Source organism: Dromiciops gliroides, chromosome 3 (assembly GCF_019393635.1).
Source record: "Dromiciops gliroides isolate mDroGli1 chromosome 3, mDroGli1.pri, whole genome shotgun sequence".
In the NCBI taxonomy this organism is placed as follows: Eukaryota; Metazoa; Chordata; class Mammalia; order Microbiotheria; family Microbiotheriidae; genus Dromiciops; species Dromiciops gliroides.
In genome coordinates, this window is record NC_057863.1 from 351,691,184 (window position 1) to 351,712,232 (window position 21,049).

At 36.9% G+C, this 21,049-nt stretch overlaps 1 pseudogene; it reads left to right on the forward strand.

Annotated features, from left to right (window-relative positions):
• The first annotated feature begins 18,391 nt into the window (after positions 1–18,391).
• Positions 18,392–19,338, forward strand: LOC122747595 (annotated as a pseudogene).
• Positions 19,339–21,049: the final 1,711 nt, after the last annotated feature.

A 21,049-nucleotide genomic window follows, 5' to 3' on the forward strand; every position in this document is an offset into this window, starting at 1 on the left:
ACCAAGAATTTTCAAACCCTTCTAAAAAGGTTGAAAATAAAAAGGAAATAGAAGGTAGAGAAAGAAAGTTAAGTAACTATAAGTTAGTTCAAAAAATGAACATGAGGAATGAGAAATGTAACTTCCCACATATTCTAATAATGTGTTTACTATATGTCACTATATAATAATGTGTTTACAGGGTAAAAAATAAGAATAGTTGTAGAGAGAAACAGTAATACAAAGGAACTGATATCTAAGTGAGACAGCAATAAAAACACATATACTCAAGATGTTTGTACATGAATGCACAAACTAATGCTGCAGGCAAATGGACGTAAATTTGACATCATAGATATCGTCACTGTGTTTAGTGACATGGGATTCATGAAAAGAATATAGTTATGAATGGGTTTAACTCATTAAAAAGGAATAGATATGGAAAGAATTATATGAACTGATGCAAAATGAAATGAGCAAAATTAAGAGAAGAATAATATTGTAACAATAATCAACTATGAGATATTTAGCTACTTTGATTAATAACAATTACATAAAACTCATAACGCAAAATAACATCCATCTCCAGAGAGAGAACTGATGAACTCTGAGTGTAGCTTGAAGTATGTTCCTTTCTATTTTATTTTTCTTGCTTTTTTTTACAACATGGTTAACAAAGAAATATGGTTTACATGACTTCACGTGCATAATGGGTATCATATTGCTTGCTTCTCCTTCCAGAGGAAGAGAATTTGGAACTCAAAATTTAAAAAAGGAATGTTTGAAAAAGGAATATATAAGATAAATAGATAATGTGGCTAGCATTGAATACTAAATGATGTGGTTTTGTGAAGAGATTGAGTATGCCAAGGAATGGAGGATGTACATTTGAATGAGAAACAGTGAGCTGATAATGAACTTGGAATAAAGTTGCTAGAAGCATGCCCCAGAAATCTATCCGTGACCCTGAAGTGATCAACATTTTTACCATTAACTTGAAAGAAGGTATAAATGACAGATTTGTCAAATTCTCAAATGATACAAATCTGTGGGGGAGAGTGAATAAGTTGTATGATTAAGTCAAGATCCAAAGAATTTCTAGAAGCTACCACAGTTTGAATCTAACATGATTGAATTTAATAAAGATAAATGCAAGACCTTACACTTAGTTTCACAAATCTAAATTTACAAGTGGAATAAAGGGGAGGCCTGTCAAGAAAGACATTTGTCTGAAAGAGATCTGGTGAGTATGGAGGATCAAAAGCTCCTTATGAATCAATATTGTATTGTGGTAGCTAAATATGGAGAAATCCATCTTAGCCTGTATTTTAAGAGGAAGAGGATCAGTATTAGGGAAGTTACAGTATCATCCTCTGCATTCTAACCTGATTTAACCATAACCTGGCGCACCATGTTCTATTCTTCGAGCCACATTCTACAAAGTCACTGAAAAGCTGAAGTATGCCTGAAGAAATACAACTAAGATGTTGAAGGATCTTAAGTCCATGCTATATAATAATCCTCTGAAGGAACTGTGAACATTTAGCTTGAAGCATAAAGGTTTCAGATGGCTATGATAGCTGTCTTCAAGTATTTGGAGGTGTAGCAACTGAAGAGGAATTATATTTATTCTATTTGGCTATAATGGGCAGAACTATGAACAATGAGCAGAAGTAACAAAGAGACAAATATAAACTTGGTCTAATTTCTAACCTTTAGAGCTATCAAAAAAAATGAAATAGGATTCCTCTGGAGAATGTAGGTTTTCCTTCAATCCAAGTCTTCCAGGAAAGGGTAGCTAACCAGTTATTAGGTATAGTAGAGACAAGATTTTATTTGGGTAAAGGTTAAACTATTTAGTGGCTGAGACTCCAACAGAAAGACTCTCTGATTCTGAAAAGATATAGGAAGTGTGGATGGGGGTGGGGGGAGGAATTTCTGTGAAAAAGATCTGGACATTTTAGGAACTTTAAGCAAAAGCACAATTAACTGTGTGGCTGGGTAATCAAAAAAGTTCATACTAACCTAGAGGAAGCATAGAATCCAGAAAGACGGTCTCACTATAATCTGTGCTCATCAGCATTTCTCTAGTATCGTGTTCCATTCTAGGAACAATTTGTTTATGATCCTCGGGAGAAAAACATCATAATAAATGACATAATAAAAGAAAGAAACTGGGCATAGCCTGACAAGTACACTAACTTTTGGAAGAACAGATTTTAAAGAAGAGAAATGAAAGCACTCTACTTTGCATCTGCTACCCTGCCTGCTTTCAACTACATGGAACAAGATGTCCCTATACCATGTGCCTTCTGGTGTCCTGCTTCCCCTGACCCCCATACTTCCATGCCTCCTTTTTGTGTACTAACTTTCCATTTAGGTTGTAAGCTTGTGAAGGGAAGGGACTATCTTTCTTTTTATTATTTTTATTCTCAGCATTTAGTCCAGTGTCTGGCACATCATAAGCACTTAATACATATTTATTGGATTAGATTGGAAGGATAAGATGCTATAGCTTAAAATTATACTGGAAATCAAAGTATTTTCAGCTACTGAGCAGCAATCACCTATTGGTATAGGTGTTTTGATTGTAAGAGAGTCTTATTCTTATGTATTTGTCTATCTAGAAGTATGAGAGGCCATTTGCATAGACACTAAACTGTTGTAATACAAAAAGAGTTGAACTTGGATGGGAGAACTGGAATCAAATATTAGCCCTGGGGGGCAGCTAGGTGGTGCAGTGGATAAAGCACTGGCCCTTGATTCAAGAGGAACTGAGTTCAAATCTGGCCTCAGATACTTGACGCTTACTAGCTGTATGACCCTGGGCAAATCACTTAACCCTCATTGCCCTACAGAAAAAAAAATATTAGCCCTGACACTAAAGATCTTTTGGTCCTTGAGGGGACTGGTCAAGGAAATAATTAAGATGTGACTATAGTTCTAGAATATTAACCTCAAAATGTATTTTAATATATTATGATCTTTTCTGTTCAAGATTCCTATAAATGTTACCTCAAATTCTATTGAGGATATAGCCTTATCTGAGAACATGGGAGGCCTATGCCGGTTTGTTCATCTCTCCCTCTAAATTTGAGAAGATTTGATATTTAGAATATGCTAAATTAAATAAAATTGTTTCTAGCAGATTGTGCCTCAAACAATAAAGCATTAATAATTTTTACTTCAATAATAATCAGCAATTACTCACTTCAAAGCCTGGTTGGGGAAGCTGAGTCAAGATTTTTACTGGTTTTCTTCCCATTCCATAGACTCTTTTCCCTTGCTACTTTTGAGACTCCATTGGCAGTGCATATAATGGGTTAGAAGAATTGGCATAGCTAGCCTTATCCAATACAGAGAATGGTAACTTGCTCAGGTACTATGATTTTAAAGGAACACTGCCCCTTAAAAATAACTCCCCGGAATTGCCTAACATCTTTCTCTTAGCTACATTATCCACCAGTAAGACACTTGAATTAATTTAACATCAATTAAACATTGAAATAATCATGGAAAGGCCAGTCATAGTATCATTCACACATCAATGTGAAATAATCCTATCAGATTACTTTCTTATTTATACCAATCTGCAATAATATACTAAGGGAAATTGAATTGTGATCGCATGATGGGAGGATAAAGGAAAAGAGGGAAAGAGAGAGAAAGGAAGGGAGGGAGTAAAGGAATTCTGAGAATGGGGCACTTTCAAGGAAGGCAGATGTGGGCAGGACAACCCATTTGAAATACTCAGGACATCTAGTACATAGCTTGAAGATCTTGGGAGAAAGACATATAAAGGATAGTAGGAAGCAATAAAAAAGGCAAAATTCACCTAAAGGTATTTCTCCTGACCTTTCTTACTACCAATTTGTTCTTCCCTAGGACTCATGCCTTTCTTATTAGAGCTGTACCTATTTTCTGAGGAAAATAACTCTATATACATACTCTATCCCTTCCCCTAATGTGTAATTAAGGCAAGGAATCTGATGTTTTTACCAGTAGTTACCAAAATCTAGAAGATTCCAACAATACTATCTGGAACATGCTTTCTTGCTCCAAGGGCCACATCCACAAGCCCCTCCATGAATTTACAGAAGTAGCCCATGCCTCAGCAGCATAGAAAATTTGAGGTGTCCTGAGATGTGCCTCCTCTCAGCAGCCACATCCCAGGTAAGCACTCCATAATTCCCTAATCCCTTCCTTTCTTTTGCCCCAGGCATGAAAATTCCTTATTTCAGTTATGACTATGTACCCAGGTGAATTTAGATTTAACTTCAAGTTGAGTCACCTGAGAAACATGATGACAAATGACCAAGAATTATGTGTGTATGTAGATGAGTCTGAAAGCTTTATGATTCCCAGGTAGACACATTTTCTTCTCTCCTTCCCCCACTATTTCTGTTATGTTTTGTCACTGCCAATGAGGTTACAAAGTCCTAGAGGTCAGCATGTACACATAGAACTCACTGAATAGCTCTGGCTTTGGGTCACAAAGGAAGCAGTTACAGCAACACCAAATTCATAGCCAATACTCACCCTTTGCCCTCAAGAGATTAATTACAGTTTATGTTTAATGAATTGTGGGTCAAAGCACTTTACTCTAAGGATTACAACTCCAAAAAAATTAAAGTAAATTTTAATTGATGGAATTGGGAATGAATTAATAGTGCAAAGTTTGGGGAACTTGGACTGCTGTTGTCACAGATGTTGCCATACTTCATGTTATTTGGAAAGAGAAAAAGTTCTTTCCCAGGTTGGACCACTGAGCAATGGAACTATCTGTATCCTCTGATGTTGAAACCTCTAAAATGGCCATGGGAAGGAACCCAGAGGAATGAGACATTGGGCTGGGTAAGTGAATCAACTTGATGGTCCATCTGACTTTTCAGACAATCTCTTTCCTCAGTCCTGGTTCAGACTTTGGACAAATTTCAATAGACTTCTGAATCATAAAGACCATGGTAGCATAGTATTTTTCTTTGCAGTGTGCCAACTGAGCAATGTGATACAATGAGGAAAATAAAAAAACCCCAACAATGAACTGGGAGTCAAGGAGACTTTACTTCTTTTCTTGTCTTTACCATTAACTTCCAGTGTTACTCCAAATAAGTCATTTCCCCTCTCTGGGCCTCAATTTCTTCATCTATAAAAACATAGGCTTTCATAATCTGACTTTTAATCACCTTTCTAGCTCTAGAGTTATATAATCTCTTGTGAATGTGAATTCTTCATGCATATTCCCCAGTTATTGGAGCCAACCACACAGGGAAAACCAAAGTCTCAGCCATTATACATGAAGAGCAGGAAGTTTGTCTGAAGACTCTGGGTGTAGTCAAAGGCTTCTGGAATTCTATAATACAAGACTGAATCAAGGGTTTCATATTTTTTCTTTCTAGTTGTAAGTGATTAGTTTCTGGGTGTAAATGATGCATTTTTGTATATTTAGTGAGGGGTAATGAAGCACACAGGTGATAGATCAAGCACCTTCCTGCTTTAGATAGGATAATAGGTTGTTAGCAGCAGTGTGCTGATATTTAACAACCAGCTCTTGGGAAGAGGAGGTGTTAATATATGCATGTCACACTTTTAAGTTTAATCTGCATTATTAATATTTTCCCATCATTTTCTTAAAACTAAACAACCAGCAAAACAATAAATAAAAGCCTAATTTAAAATATTTACCAATTTCCAAGGTGTAAATGCTCATACTGAAAATTTTACAATAGTCTCTGGCAAGCTAGTTTGAGGCCCTGGGTTATTAGTAGAGAGAATATTAGAATAGATGTTAGAAAACCTAATTTTGATTCTCAAGGCTACCATCAACTAGTAGTGTAAGGCCTTGAAGAAGTAAATTTAACTTCTCTGAGACTCGGTTTTCCTCTTCTGTAAAATAAGAGGTTGAATATAAATTATTTCCAATCTCCTAAAGGTCAATGTTGTATAGGGGGGAAAAAGTACTGGCTCTAGAAATTCTGGGGTAGGACCTGATTTCAAATCCTGCTTCTGATGTTTATTACCCATGACCTCCAACAAGTCCTTTAACCTTCCTAGGTTTCAGTTTCTTCATGTGTAAAATAAAGGGGTAAACTAGGAACTTCTTTTAAAGATAATAATAAACATTTTTATTTAAAGTTTTAAGTTCCAAATTCTATTGCTCCTTCCCTCTCCTTCCCCCTCCCTGAGACAATAAGCAGACAGATATAGTTTATACATGTACAATTATGTAAAACATGACCATATTAGTCATTTTGTATAAGAAAACTTGAATAAAGGAAAAAAATGAAATTGAAAAATAGCATGCTTCAGTCTGTATTCAATCAAAATCAGTTCTTTCTTTGGAAGTGGATAGGATGCTTCATTATTAGTCCTTTGGGATTGTCTTGGATTATTGTATTGCTGAGAATAGTTAAGTCTTCCACAGTTCCTCATAAAAAAATATTGCTGTCATTGTGCCCAACATTCTCCTGGCTCTGCTCACTTCACTATACATTAGTTCATATAAGTCTTTCCAGGCCTTTCTGAAATTGTCCTTTTTGTCACTTCTTATAGCACAATATTACATCACTATCATATACCACAGCTTATTTAGCCATTCCCCAAATGATGGGCATTCCTTTGATTTCCAATTCTTAGCCAACTCAAAAAGAGCTGCTATAAATATTTTTGTACAAGTAGAACTTTTTCTCTTTTGGAGGATGTCTTTGTAATATAAACCTAGCAATGGCATTGCTGGATCAAAAGGTATGCACAGTTTTATAGCCCTTTGGGCATGAACTAATAGATTCTGAGGTCTCTTCCAATTCCAGAATTATGCTGCTTCCTTCCAGATCTAATATTCTCCATTTCTGAAGAGGACCAAGCACTCACTGTAATGCCATGGTCTTAATGAGCTTTACAGATAGGAATCACCTGATATGATGATTTGAGAGCACAGTGGTAAGTCGATAAAAATTTGGCCAATAGGTAGCTCAATAAACTTTGTCCTTCATTTAGCCAAGGGGATACTACAGAACTGTTTGACAAAGAGATGAGGCACTGGAGGTCCATCTGACCAGAGAGAATAAGCAATTCTCCCTCTGTGATCTGTGAAAGTATTAAAAAAATAACCAAATTAAGTATATAGGACATATGAAGAAAGATTCTATCTGCATCCAGAAAAAGAACTGATAAAGAGATATATGTATAGAATAATTTTACATATACATGTATGTGTATATATTTACATATACACACACACACACATGTGTACACACACATACCCCCCTATTTGTGTCTAATAGTGGCCACCTCTAGAATGGGAGCAGGAGGAGGGAACAAAAAAAAAGGGAAAGAAATTTACATGATAACTTTTGTATATTTAAAAGGAATAGCAATTTGTACATGTAGATTTGCAGTTTTATGTGCAATCATCTTTTTTAAATTATACTATATTATGGAAATGCTTGTTTTATTCCATAAACTAAAAATAAAACAAATTTAAAAAAAGAAAATACTTGCTCTTGGTATAATTGAACTTAGTCACAATCACTAATAGCTATAGTAAAAGTAGATGACAGAAGGATATAAACAGGCAGTTTTCAGAAAAAGAAATCAAAGCCATCTATAATCATATGAAAAATGCTCTAAATCAATATTGGTGCATTAAAACAATTCTGAGGTATCACATCACACCTATCAGAGTGGCAAATATAACAAAAAAAAGAAAAATATTGGATATTGGAGGGAATGTGGGAAAACTGGGACACTAATCCACTGTTGGTGGAGTTGTGAACTGATCCAACCATTCTAGAGAGCATTTTGGAACTATGCCCAAACGGTTATAAAACTTTTGATACTCTTTGATCCAGCAATGCCATGGCTAGGTTTATATTATACAAAAGTGCATTACTGTTATTGTGGTACCTTACAATGTCAGGAAATAATGGCAATAATAGCTAACATTTATGAGAGCCTTTTATAATAAATCATTATTTATATTGCTATCATCTATGTAGTGCATTCTATATGACAGGCACTGTACTAAACTTTCATAAATTTGATCTTTACAATACCTCTGGGAGAAAAGTGCTATGATTGTCCCCATTTTATAGTTGAACAAACTGAGGCAGAAAGAAGTTAAGTGACTTGCCTAGGGTCACAGAGCTAGTAAGTGTTTGAGGTTGAATTTGAACTCGTCCTGACTCTAAGCCCAGTGCTCTATCCACTATACAACCCAGGAAGTGACAAAGGGCTTTCCTTACAATGACCCTGTTCTACATGCAATCCAAATATTATTATGCCTAGTTTAGTCATGGGAGAGTTGAAGCTCAAAGAGGTTCAATAATTTGTTCATAATCACAAAGCTAGTAAATGTCAGAGCCAGGACTCAAATCTAGGGTTGCTTTTTTTTTTTTCAATTCAACCAAACATTTAATTAAATTTCCCATGTGAAGGGTACTGTGCTAGGCTTGAGAATCTATAATGTAGTAAAAGAACATTGGAATTCCTGTCATTGGACCTGAGCATAAATCTCAGTCCCATCACCTGTGTGACTTTGAGCAAGTCACTTAAATTGTCTCTGAGTAGTGTTTCAGTCCCTTAATCTGTAAAATGAGAGAGTTGAACGAGAGATATCTGAGGTGCCTTCTAGCTCCAGACTTATCAGTTCTGCTGGGGGGAGGTGGGGGGAGAGAATAGAGCATGTACACATACTAATAGAGGTTGAGAATTTCTGCATTTTTAATCCACTTAATATTTTTAAGCAGAGGTTTGACGTGACCAGATCTGTGTTTTAGGATATTTACTTGATAGTTTTATAGAAGAAAAATTGGGGTAGGGAAATGCTTGAAGCAGGGAGACCAATTAAGAAATTATTACAATAATCCAGACATAGATGATAAGGACCTGAATGATGGTAGATACTATGTGAGTGGAGAGGAAATGAATGGTTTAGGTGTTGTGGAAGTAGAATCAATAAGACTTAACAAGTGATCAAATATGAGGGTGAAGTGATATAAAAGAATAATGGATGATCATAATTTTTTGAACTTGGCTAAATGAAAGGATGGTGGTGCTCACAACAACAAAAATGGGGGATTTTGTAGGTGAAAGGAATTTGAGGAAATGATGAGCTGTGTTTGGAAAGTGTTAAGGTTAAGATGACTATGGGACATTCATATTGCCTTGTCAGCAAATTGTTAGTTATATGGAAGGTAGATTAGATTTGGGAAGAACAGATTTGGGAATCATCTGCATAGAGGTGATATTTAAATCTTTGGAAACTGATGAGATTACCTGAAATAGAGTGTAATGAAAGAAGAAGATCTAGAATAAAGCTGGCGGGGCGGGGGAGATGGGGAGGGAATGCCCACACTTAGTAGGCAGGGCATGAATGATGATACAGCAAAGACACTTAGAAGTGGTCAGACAGGTAGAATAGAACCAAGAGAAAGTAGTATCATAAAAGCTAAGGGAAAAGTGTCCAGGAAAGTGGTGGTCAACAGTGTTAATAGCTGCAGAGAGGTCAAGAAGGCTAACTAAGAAAAAATTATTAGATTTTGGCAACTAAGAGATCATGGAGAATCTCATTTTCAATGGAGAATAGGGGTTAAAATTAAAATTGTTAAGTAAATGTGAGGTAAAGGAACAGAGCAGAATCAGAAAGCCCTTTCTGGGAGTTTGGCTATAAAAGGGGGAAAAAAGATAAAGGACAATTGTTTAAAGAAATGCCAGTGTCAAGTGAAAGATTTTAAAAGCTGGAGAGACAATGTTATTGTTGTTGTTGTTGTTAATAATAATAATAGTTTTAAATTATTAATAATAAGTAGTGTTGGGCAGCTAGATGGCACAGTGGATAGAGCACCAGCCATGGAGTCAGGAGTACCTGAGTTCAAATCCGGCCTCAGACACTTGACACTAGCTGTGTGACCCTGGGCAAGTCGCTTAACCCCAATTGCCTCACTAAAAAAAAAAAAAAGTAGTGTTTAATAGCGATTACAATGTGCTAGATAAATATTGAACTAAACATTTAAAAATATTATTTAATTTAATCCTCATAACAACCTTGGAAGGTAGGTGATATTATTTCCCCCATTTTATAAATGAGGAAACTGAGGCATGCAGAAGTTAAGTGACTTACTCAAAGTCACACAGCTAATATGTGTCTGAGGCTGAATTTGAACTCAGATCTTCCTGACTCCAGGCTCAGCATTCTATCCACAGTGCAACCTAATTGCCTGCAATGAGCATGATACTTACCTATGTGCCCCAGAACAAATCACAACCTCCAGGCCTCAGTTTCCCCATCTATAAAATTAGGTGACTGGACTTCTGAGGCCCTTTCCAGATCTAAATTTATGCTCCTATGGTCCTAGATTTGTGGGTGGCAGAAAAGGAACCAGTGGATAAAGGGAGAACAAAAATAAAATAAAGAAACTGACTTCTAATACATAATTCTTTCTACTATATAACATTAGGAATTCAATATTTGCTAAAAAGAATTTTATGCATTACTGATCCTCAAAGAATTCAAATATCATAAAATATGCTTAGCATTATGTGGACATTTTAATAGTTATCTCTAAAAACCAGAGCTGGAAGAAAACTTAACAAGCATGTAATCTAGCCCCCTCATTCTACAAATAAGGAAACTGAGGTCAAAGAAGAAGTGACTTGTTCAAAGTCACACTACTAGTGAGAAGCAAAATGGGGGTTTTAATGAAGGTTTTGTATCCAAGCCTAACACTCTTCCCTAGACCATTCCAATTCAGGGCATACTTCTAGATTTTGTAGTCTCAGGATTATTGCTCTGTGCCTCAGTTATTTGTGTGGGAGTGGCAGGTTTGATTGTCCCATGAATCAAAATTTGGGTAACAAAGATTTTACTGCACATAGATATTTCAGCCATTATGCAAGCAGGGGAGAGAAGTTTCTGCTAGGATGTTCTACTGACTATACAGTGTGGCACTTCCTGGGGATTGTTTCAAGGCTGGAACAGGCAGATGCTCAATAAAAATGTGTTGATTTGTAGAATCTCCAATTTTAAAAGCAACTCAGAAGTGATCTAGTCCTACCCCCTCCTGAAAGATGAATCCTCTCTAAAACATTCATAATTGATCACTTGAATACTAACAGTGATGCTGAACTTATTAACCATTAATTGATAAATTGATTTTATCTGGAAAAATTCCATTTCAGTCAGTCAAAAAGCATTTATTGAGTGCTTTCTATGTGCCAAGCATTGTGTTAAGAGCTGAGGATACAAAGCAAAGAAAAATATTCCTTTCAAGGAATTCACATTTCTAAGGGGGAAGACAACATATAAATAACTAGGTACATATAAGATAGAGAGTAAAAGAAAGGTATTCTTTAATGGAAAGGTACTAAATCCTAAGGTGACCAAGAAAGTCCTTCTGCAAAAGGTATGATTTGAACTGAATCTTGAAGCAAGCCAGCGAAACCAAGAGGTTAATAGTGAAGGGACAGAACATTTCAGAAACAGGGTAAAGTAATGAAAAATTACAGAAATAAGAGACAGCTTGTTATGTTCAAGGAGCTACAAGTGGGCCAATGCTGCTGGATCATTGTGTGGAAGGGTGTAAATTATAAGAAAACTGGAAAAGTATGAAGTGGCCAGGTCATGTTATGAAGACTCTTAAATGACAAACAGAGGATTTGATATTTGAACCTAGAAATAAATGTCAATTAAATGTCTAGATATTTTAGAGTTTAATAACTAGATTATATTAAGAATAAACTTCAGCAACAGAATTGACACCCATGTGTGTGGTACATTGTTAATCAGAGGTCATCAAAATCCTGAAGTAATAGGCTGCAAGGGTCCTTTAGACTTTGTGCAAAATTGCTTAGTTGTCAGGAAGAAACTGTTCAGAAAATGGGGGGCTTCATTTCTACCAATATCCTCTTTTTTTTTTTGCAGGACAATGAGGGTTAAGTGACTTGCCCAGGGTCACACAGCTAGTAAGTGTCAAGTGCCTGAGGCCTGATTTGAGCTCAGGTCCTCCTGAATCCAGGGCCAATGCTTTATCCACTGTGCCACCTAGTTGCCCCTTCTACTAATATGCTCTTAAGGCTTCCAGGTGGATAGCCAAGAGTCAAACCTTGAAAAAAGTCTAATGTGGATGAAGATTTTATTTGAAGTCCCCACTCATCATGTGAGGCCTCCCTGACCTCAAGCCAGTTCTCTCTAGTTAGACCCCTACACTGGTTCCATTGCATGGGGTTTGTCTCTTTCTTGCCCTCTTCTCCACTCATATACATTCATAAGCTTGCAGAAGCCTAGAATGTTAGAGAGGTAAAAGAACTTAGCAATTTTTTTCTCTCATTGCCTCAGTTAACAAATGAAGAAACTGAGGCCCATGAAGGCATGATTAAGGTCAGTCAGTGAATTAGTGGTATAAGCAACTGACTATAAAATCTAAGTGTCTTGATTCCTATCTCAAGACAATATCTCAAAACTGGAGGGAGGGCCCTAAAGAAGCATCTTAGTCCTGTTGTTGTTGTTGTTGCTGTTGTTCAATTATTTTACTCATGTACTGACTCTTCATGACCCCTTTTAGGGTTTTCTTGGCAGAGATACTGAAGTGGTTTGCCATTTCCTTCTCCTAATAATTTTACAGATTAAAAAACTGGGGAAAACAGGGTTAAGCGACTTACCCTGGGTCACAGATCCAATAGGTATCTGAGGCTGAATTTTAACTCTTGAAAATGAGTCTTCCTGACTCCAGGAAGATGAGTCTTACTGACTCTATCCTCTGCACCACCTAGCTTTCGCCTTCTTAGTCCTATCTGTACTTGAACAATGACATCAACAACATCCTCAAGTGGTCATAATTTTCTGCTGAAGCATCTTTAACGAAGGAGAAATCCCTACTTCTAGAAGCAGCCACAGCTTTGTTAGGAAATTTGGGAGGGGAGAGTCATTGCTTTTTGTTTGTTTGTTTTTCTCTATATCATGATTAAATCTACTCTGAAACTTTCAACCATTGTTCCTAATTCTGGCTTCTAGGGCCAAGCAAACTAAATCTAATCACTCTCCTATGTAACAGCCATTCAAATATTTGAAGACATTTTCCTTCCTAAGACTTCTCTTCTCTGAATTAATCAATCCCAGTTCTTTTCCTGACTCCTGGATGGCATGGTTTGCAGGTCTCTGACCATCCTATTTGTCATTCTTTGGATGTACTCTTATTTGTTAAAGTCTTTCCTAAAGTGGAATGCCCCTAACTAAACACTGTGCTTTCAATTCATTGAATAAATAGTTATGTTATGAATAGTTGTAATATTAATATTAATATATTAATACATAATATTAATAGTTGTAATATTCATTAATAGCTAATTATGTACAAAGCACTGTGCTAATTTGGTGTGGGGAAGTCTGCTGTAAAGGAATATGTATTCTACTGAGGGAATGAGAGACAGAGAAAGAGAGAAGAGAAGAGAAGAGAAGAGAAGAGAAGAGAAGAGAAGAGAAGAGAAGAGAATAGAAGAGAAGAGAAGAGAAGAGAAGAGAAGAGAAGAAAAGGGAAGGGAAGAGAAGGGAAGGGAAGGGAAGGGAAGGGAAGGGAAGGGAAGGGAAGGGAAGAGAAGAGAAGGGAAGGGAAGGGAAGGGAAGGGAAGGGAAGGGAAGGGAAGAGAAGAGAAGAGAAGAGAAGAGAAGAGAAGAGAAGAGAAGAGAAGAGAAGAGAAGAGAAGAGAAGAGAAGAGAAGAGAAGAGAAGAGAAGAGAAGAGAAGAGAAGAGAAGAGAAGAGAGGGAAGGGAAGGGAAAAGGAGAGGAGAGCTATATAGACTTGAGTAAATACGAAATGTGTGTGTGTGTGTGTGTGTGTGTGTATGTGTATGTGTGTGTTGTATGAAGCACTAACCATTAGGGAAATCAGGAAAAATCTCTTTAGGAAATAGCACTTGAGTTGAGCTTTTCAAGAGAGTTAGTGGTTCTAAGTATAGGGGAAGATAAAGAATAATATAGGGATCAGAAAATACCAATTCATAGGGCTATCAATGAGAACAGTTTAGTTGGAACACAGAGGCATTGGAATGGGGGGTAGGGTAAAGGGAATATGAAATCAATCTGTAAATATAGGCAAAAAATTAGATTGAGAAGGCCTTTAAATGTCAAACATCTGTATTTATATTCCATCATAGAAGAAACAAGGAGCCATCGAAGCTTCTTGAGCAAATGAGTGACATGGTCAGATGCATGCTTTAGTAACATCAGGTTGGCAGCTACATAGAAGGTAAATTGGGAAAGGGAGAGGTTGGAAGCAAGGATACCATTTAAAAGATTATTTTAAAAGCACACCAATAAATAAATAATTGGTAATTTGAGGAAGAGAATATTAACACATAGGAGGGTCAGAAAAGAATTCCCATAGGAGATGTTACCTGAGATGAGCCTTGAAAGATCCCAGAGATTCTCAGAAGCAGAGGTTAGAAGGGGCAAGTTGTAGGTATGGGGACTCTGTGAAAAGATTCAGAGATATGAGACAAAATATTGAGTTTGAAATCAGCTAGTAGCCCAGTTTGGGACATAATGCAGAGCATGAAAAGGAGACTAATTTGAAATGTCTGGTGAAGCCAGTTTATGAAGGATTTCAAGTACCATGGGGAGGAATTTGTGATTTATACTAAAAGCAATAGGGAGGCACTAAAATTTTTTGATAAGGGGAGTCATATGATTAGTACTGTGTCTTAAGAATATGAATTCTGGAGCAGTATTGAAGATGGATTAGATAAGGGAGAAAGAAGGAAAGAAAGAGAGAGATAAAGGGAGGAAGGATAGGAGGGGAAAAGGGAGGGAGGGAGGAAGAAAAAGCATTAGTGCTTATAGCTTCAGGAGAGCAGGGGACCTGGTTACAGATCCAGGGCCAGGAGGAGTACTAACACTTGTGGCTAGAAGGGAACAAGGTCCCTACCTGGGTAAATACCAGAGCACAGGCCAGGCAAGCAGTGACCACACCTCTCTTTAGATAATACCATGTTGGAAGCACCAAACTCCGAAACTATCTCTGAAAATAGCAGCATGAAAAACCTGAAGCTTTGGACAGTGCCCCCTCTACCTAGAGAGCAGAACGCAACTTTAACATAAAGTAAAAAGTCAAGAAGTAGGCTAAAAATGAGCAAATAACAAAAAAAGAGCCTGACCATGAAAAGCTACAATGGTGACAGAGAAGGTCAAGACTTGAACTCAGAAGACAACAATGTCAAAATAGCTATAAACAAAGCTTCAAAGAAAAAGTATGACTTGAACACAAATGCAAAAATAATTCCTGGAAGAGCTCAGAAAAGATTTTAAAACTCAAATTTAAAAAGTAGAAGAAAAATTGGTGTCAGAAAAAAGAATGATGCAAGAAAATTATAAAAAGAGAGTCAACAGTTTGTTTTTGTTTTGTTTTGTTTTTTTGTAGGCAATGGGGGTTAAGTGACTTGCCCAGGGTCACACAGCTAGTAAGTGTCAAGTGTCTGAGGCTGGATTTGAACTCAGGTACTCCTGGAATCCAGGGCCGGTGCTTTATCCCACTGCGCCACCTAGCCGCCCCCAACAGTTTGGTTTAAAAAGCACAAAAAAATAAAGAAAATAACACCTTAAAAACAGAATTTGACAAATGATAAAAAAGTACAAAAATCCACTGAAGAAAAAAACTTCTTAAAAAGCAGAATTGGCCAAATGGAAAAAGAGACACAAAAGCTCAATGGAGAAAACAATTCTTTAAAAATTAGAATCGAAAAAACAAACAAACAAAAATAAATCCAAAGAAAGGGGCAGCTAGGTGGCACAGTGGATAAAGTACTGGCCCTAGATTCCAGAGTACCTGAGTTCAAATCTTGCCTCAGGACACTTGACACTTACTAGCTGTGTGACCCTGGGCAAGTCACTTAACTCCCATTGCCCCACAAAAAAAATCACAAACAAAAAATTAGAATTGGACAAGTAGAAGCTAATGACTTCATGAGACATCAAGAAACAAAAAAAGTCAAAAGAATGAAAATATTGAATAAAATGTAAAATGTTTCATAGGAAAAAACAACTGACCTAGAAAATAGATCAAGGCAAGATAATTTAAGAATTATTGACTAGGGGGAAGCTAGGTGGTGCAGTGGATAAAGCACTGGCCCTGGATTCAGGAGTACCTGAGTTTAAATCCGGCCTCAGACACTTGACACTTACTAGCTATGTGACCCTGAGCAAGTCACTTAACCTCAATTGCCTCACAAAAAAAAAAAAATAAAGAAAGAATTATTGTACTACCTGAAAGTCATGATCAAAGAAAGAGCTTAACATCATATTTCAAGAAATTATCGAGGAAAACTATATCCTAGAACTATATAAAACAGGATATAAAACTATATCCTAATATCCTAGAACCAGAGGTTATAATAGAAATTTTAAAGAATCCACTTAATCACCTCCTGAAAGAGATCCCAAAATGAAAACTCCCAGGAATTTTATAGCCAAATTCCATGCACATTGTCTTACATAAAAGAGGTATGAAAGGAAGAGCTTTTATAGTGTAAAGGAAAATGGGGGAATACTTGAACATTACTCTCATTAGAATTGGTTCAAAGAGCAAATAACATAGAAACTCATTGGGTACAGAAATCTATCTTACCAAACAGGGAAGTAGGAAAGGAAGGGAAAAAGAGATTGGAGGGCAGGGTGATATAAGGGAGGGTAGATCAAGGGAAGCACAGGTCATAAGCAAAAAAAAAAATTGAGAAGGAAGAGAGGAGACACACACACACACACACACACATACAAAGAGAAGGGTAAAGAGGGAAGAAATAGGATGGAAGGAAATACACAATTAGTAAACATAATCTGTGAATGTGAACAAGATGAACTCACCCATAAAATGAAAGCTGATAGCAGAATGTATTAGGAACCAGTATCCAACAATATGTTATTTACAAAACACAACACTTGAAACAGAGAGACAAACATAGAGGAAAAATAAGGAGCTAGAGCAGAATCTATTATGCTTCAGCTAAAGTTTTTTTTAAAAAGCAGGGGTAACAATCATGATCTCAGAAAAAAAACAAAAGTAAATACAGACCTAATTAAAAGAGATAAACAGGTATACTACTACATTTTGCTAAAAAGGTACTATAGAAAATGAAGTAATATGAAAAAACTAAACTATATTCACCTGAATTGCATGCCATTCAAATTCTTAAAGCTAAGGTTAAATGAGTTACAGGAGTAAATGGACAGTAAAACTATACTAGTGAAGTACCTCAACTTTATTCTCTCAGAACTTGACAAATCTAAACATAAAACAAAAAAGAAAGTTAAGGAAATAAATATAATTTTAGAAATGTTAGATATAATAGACCTCTAGGTGTAATAGAAAGTAATATAGCTTTTTCTCAGTGGTACATGGCACATACACAAAAATTGATCACATATAAGGGCATAGAAACCTCAAAACCAAATGCAGAAAAGCAGAAATATTAATATGCATCTTTCCAGACCATAATGCAATAAAATTAGATTCAATAAAGAGAATATAGAATAATAATTAATTAGAAACAAAATAATCTAATCCTTAAAAATGAATGAATCAAAAAAAATCATAGAAACAATAAATAATTTCTTAAAAGAGAATGACAACCATGAAACAACATACTAAAATTTTGGGGATGCAGACAAAGCAGCACTTGGGAGATGTTAAGGCTAAAATTCTAGATAAACTGTCTAAAATATCTAATGAGTGGTCACCAATAAATTACAAGCTTTAGCAAGAGTTAGGCTTTTAAGCATTTATTAAGGAGAATAAAAATTTGGTAAAGAGAGAGAGAAAGGCCTACATTCATCTATCTATTAAAGGGAGAAGCACATTTCTAGCTCCTCTCTCCGCCAGAGTCCACAGGAAAGATGAGCCCGGGTCAGAGAGCCAGGCTCCCCCTTCTTCCTCCCACAAGCCAACGTCACTTCTTGACGCCAAAGAAAAGACTCATGGCCTTGCCCTCAGACTCATGGCGGTGCTTTTGTACAGTAAGTCTCCAGCAGATGGCGTCATTCTAATCATTACAGAGAAATTTATAATGGAGTCTATTAGAACTAGAAATATTTAGAATGCAATTAAACCACAATAAGCCATTTGCACATACCAGAATTCCTATCCTTGCCTCATATTCAAACATATCTATATATTTATATTTATCTATTCACAATTATTGTAGAAAATATAGGAAGAGAAGTAGAGGTACTTTCTCCAAATTTTGTTTATTGATAATCAAAATTTTTCCACAAAAGTTTCTTACAGAAAGTACTTAGATTAGAAGCATCATAAATCAGAAACTTAAACCAACATATTTGTTAAATGTTTAATAACAGTGGACTGGATAAGTACATGTCACCAAATGTCAATTCATTTCCCATGTCCTTCTTTACTCAGGTAACTGGAGATGAGGCCAGAGAACTGGACCCAGGTAACAGAATTGTGCTTTTGGGTTTCCCTAAGAGCTGGGCCCTACAGCTGATGTTATTCCTGGGGCTTCTAGTGACATATGTGGTGACAGTCATGGGGAACTTGCTCATCATTGTGCTCAGTCGATCTGACCACCGCTTGCACACCCAGATGTATTTCTTCCTGAGAAATCTCTCCCTGTTAGAACTGATGCTGGTCTCTGTTGTGGTCCCCAAGATGCTAGTCAGTATCCTCACCAAGGACTATACTATCTCCTTTTCTGGATGCATCATTCAGTCCTACTTCTATTTTCTCCTGGGTACCACTGACTTCTTCCTCTTGGCTGTCATGTCCCTCGACCGCTATCTGGCCATATGTCATCCATTGCACTACGAGACACTCATGAGTGGTCCCATCTGTGTCCGCCTGGTATTGGGATCTTGGCTTGCTGGATTTCTTTGGATCCTTTGCCCCACTATCCTAATGGCTAATTTGCCTTTCTGTGGCCCAAATGGCATTGACCACTTTTTCTGTGATAGCTGGCCACTTATGGGGCTCTCCTGTGGAGATACCCAACTTCTTGAGTTGGTGGCTTTTCTGCTTTCCACGACATTGCTCCTGGGATCACTGACATTGACCTCTAGCTCCTATGCTTTTATTCTTGCCACTGTCTTTCGTGCCCCAACTGCCACTGAGAGAAAGAAAGCCTTTTCTACCTGTGCATCACACCTGACTGTCGTAATCATATTCTACGGCAGCTCCATCTTCCTTTATATCCGTACATCAGAGACCCAGTCTATGCTCCTTAAGAAAGGGGTCTCTGCCCTGAACTGCATCATCTCACCACTCCTTAATCCATTCATCTTTAGTCTCCGTAATGACAAAGTGAAGCAGGCTTTACGTGATGCCATAAGGTGGCACAAACCCATGGGCACAAAATTGTAAGGACACTAGAAAAGGAAGAGAGGATGTCTTTGTAGGCAGAAAGATGAGAGCTCCAATGTGATGAACTACTTGTATCTCTAGAAGTTAAACAAAGGCCTCCATGAATATGCAATGATAAAGACCCTTAATGATGTAGGAGTGTTTTCATCCACTCTATGCACAAAGATAGCAAATACTATCAGCAGAGTCATCTTTTTTTTTTTTTTTTTGGTGTGGCAATTGGGGTTAAGTGACTTGCCCCAAGGTCACGCAGCTAGTAAGTGTTAAGTGTCTGAGGCCAATTTGAACTCAGGTCCTCCTGAATCCAGGGCCGGTGCTCTATCCACTGCACCACCTAGCTGCCCCCAGAGTCATCTTTAAACTGGATCTAATGCAAGTCATTTCCCCTTTCTGGGCATGTTTCCTTATTTATAAAATGAGAGAGTAAGTTCCACAAGATATAAGAGTCATTCTGCACTTCATCTGTCCCATTTGTGAGATGAGAAGAAAGCCTTATAGGAAGGTAATGTCTCCACCTGAAAGCAAATCAATATGAAGTAGTTTTTTTTAAAATGCTGGACGTTGACTTGGGACAACCTGAGTTCCAGTGTCACCTCTGACTGTGGGCAAGTTATTTAACTTCTTGGATCCTCTGCTTCCTCATCTATAAAATTGGGAATCATAAGGCATGCAATGACTACCTGTTAGAATTATTGTGAGCCTCAAATAAGAAAATGTATGTGTAGTGTTTTCAAATCTTATAAACTCTTAAGAACAAGAAGGATTGTTTTCTTTTTATTTCCCAACTTGCAGCCCATGCTTTTCACATAGTAGGTACTTAAATGTTTGTTGAATTTAATTAGTTAGGAGCCATGGTGAATAGAAGTTTCTTTAAGTCTAAGAATGAATGTGTGAATGGAGGGAGAGAGAGAAGAAAGAATAGAGAGAAAAGAGAGGAGGGAGGGAAGGAGAGAGAGGGAAAGAATAGAGAAAGGAAAGGAAGGAAGGGAGGGAGGAAAGGAAGTATATTATTAAGCACGTTAGCTATGTGTTAAGCATTACTGTAAGCATTGTAAATAAATGTGTAAAAAGTGAGAGAGTCCCTGCCTCAAAGGATTTACATTATAATGAAGATATAACACATATAGGAGGGTAGTGGCCAGAGATTGATTAGATTGGGATCTTCACAAGGATAGTGAATGGAACCAGAGTCATCACTGACATAACTTTTTCAGAAGTAATGGTACTATCAATTTATTTTTCTCCAAAGCAATAGGTTAACAGATGTAGTGTGTGTGTATGTGTTTGTGTGCATATATACACATATTTATATGTGTATGTATATGTGTGTATGCGTATGTATATGAGTATGTGTTTGTGTATGTGTATTATGGAAGCAAGCACAAGGCAAGATGACCTTTTATGTACAGTGGGTGGGATAATCAAATATTCTTTTTAGGGAAAACTAAATATATTGGGCTATACAAATTTTTCACTCACTCAATGTCTAATCAAGATAACTTAGGCCCAGAGAGAGAGCTTGAAACTTGAGAGGATTAACTCTTCTAGAGGCTATTGCATGGATTCTGGAGTCTAGTATAAGGGAATGATCCAGGTGGGGAAAATAAATCACCCAGAAACGTTTCTTAGTGTTAGGCCCGTTTGAGATTCTATGCCTTGGGGTCTTTCATAGATTCAAATCCACAGTTAATGAACACCTTCTCCCCACCAC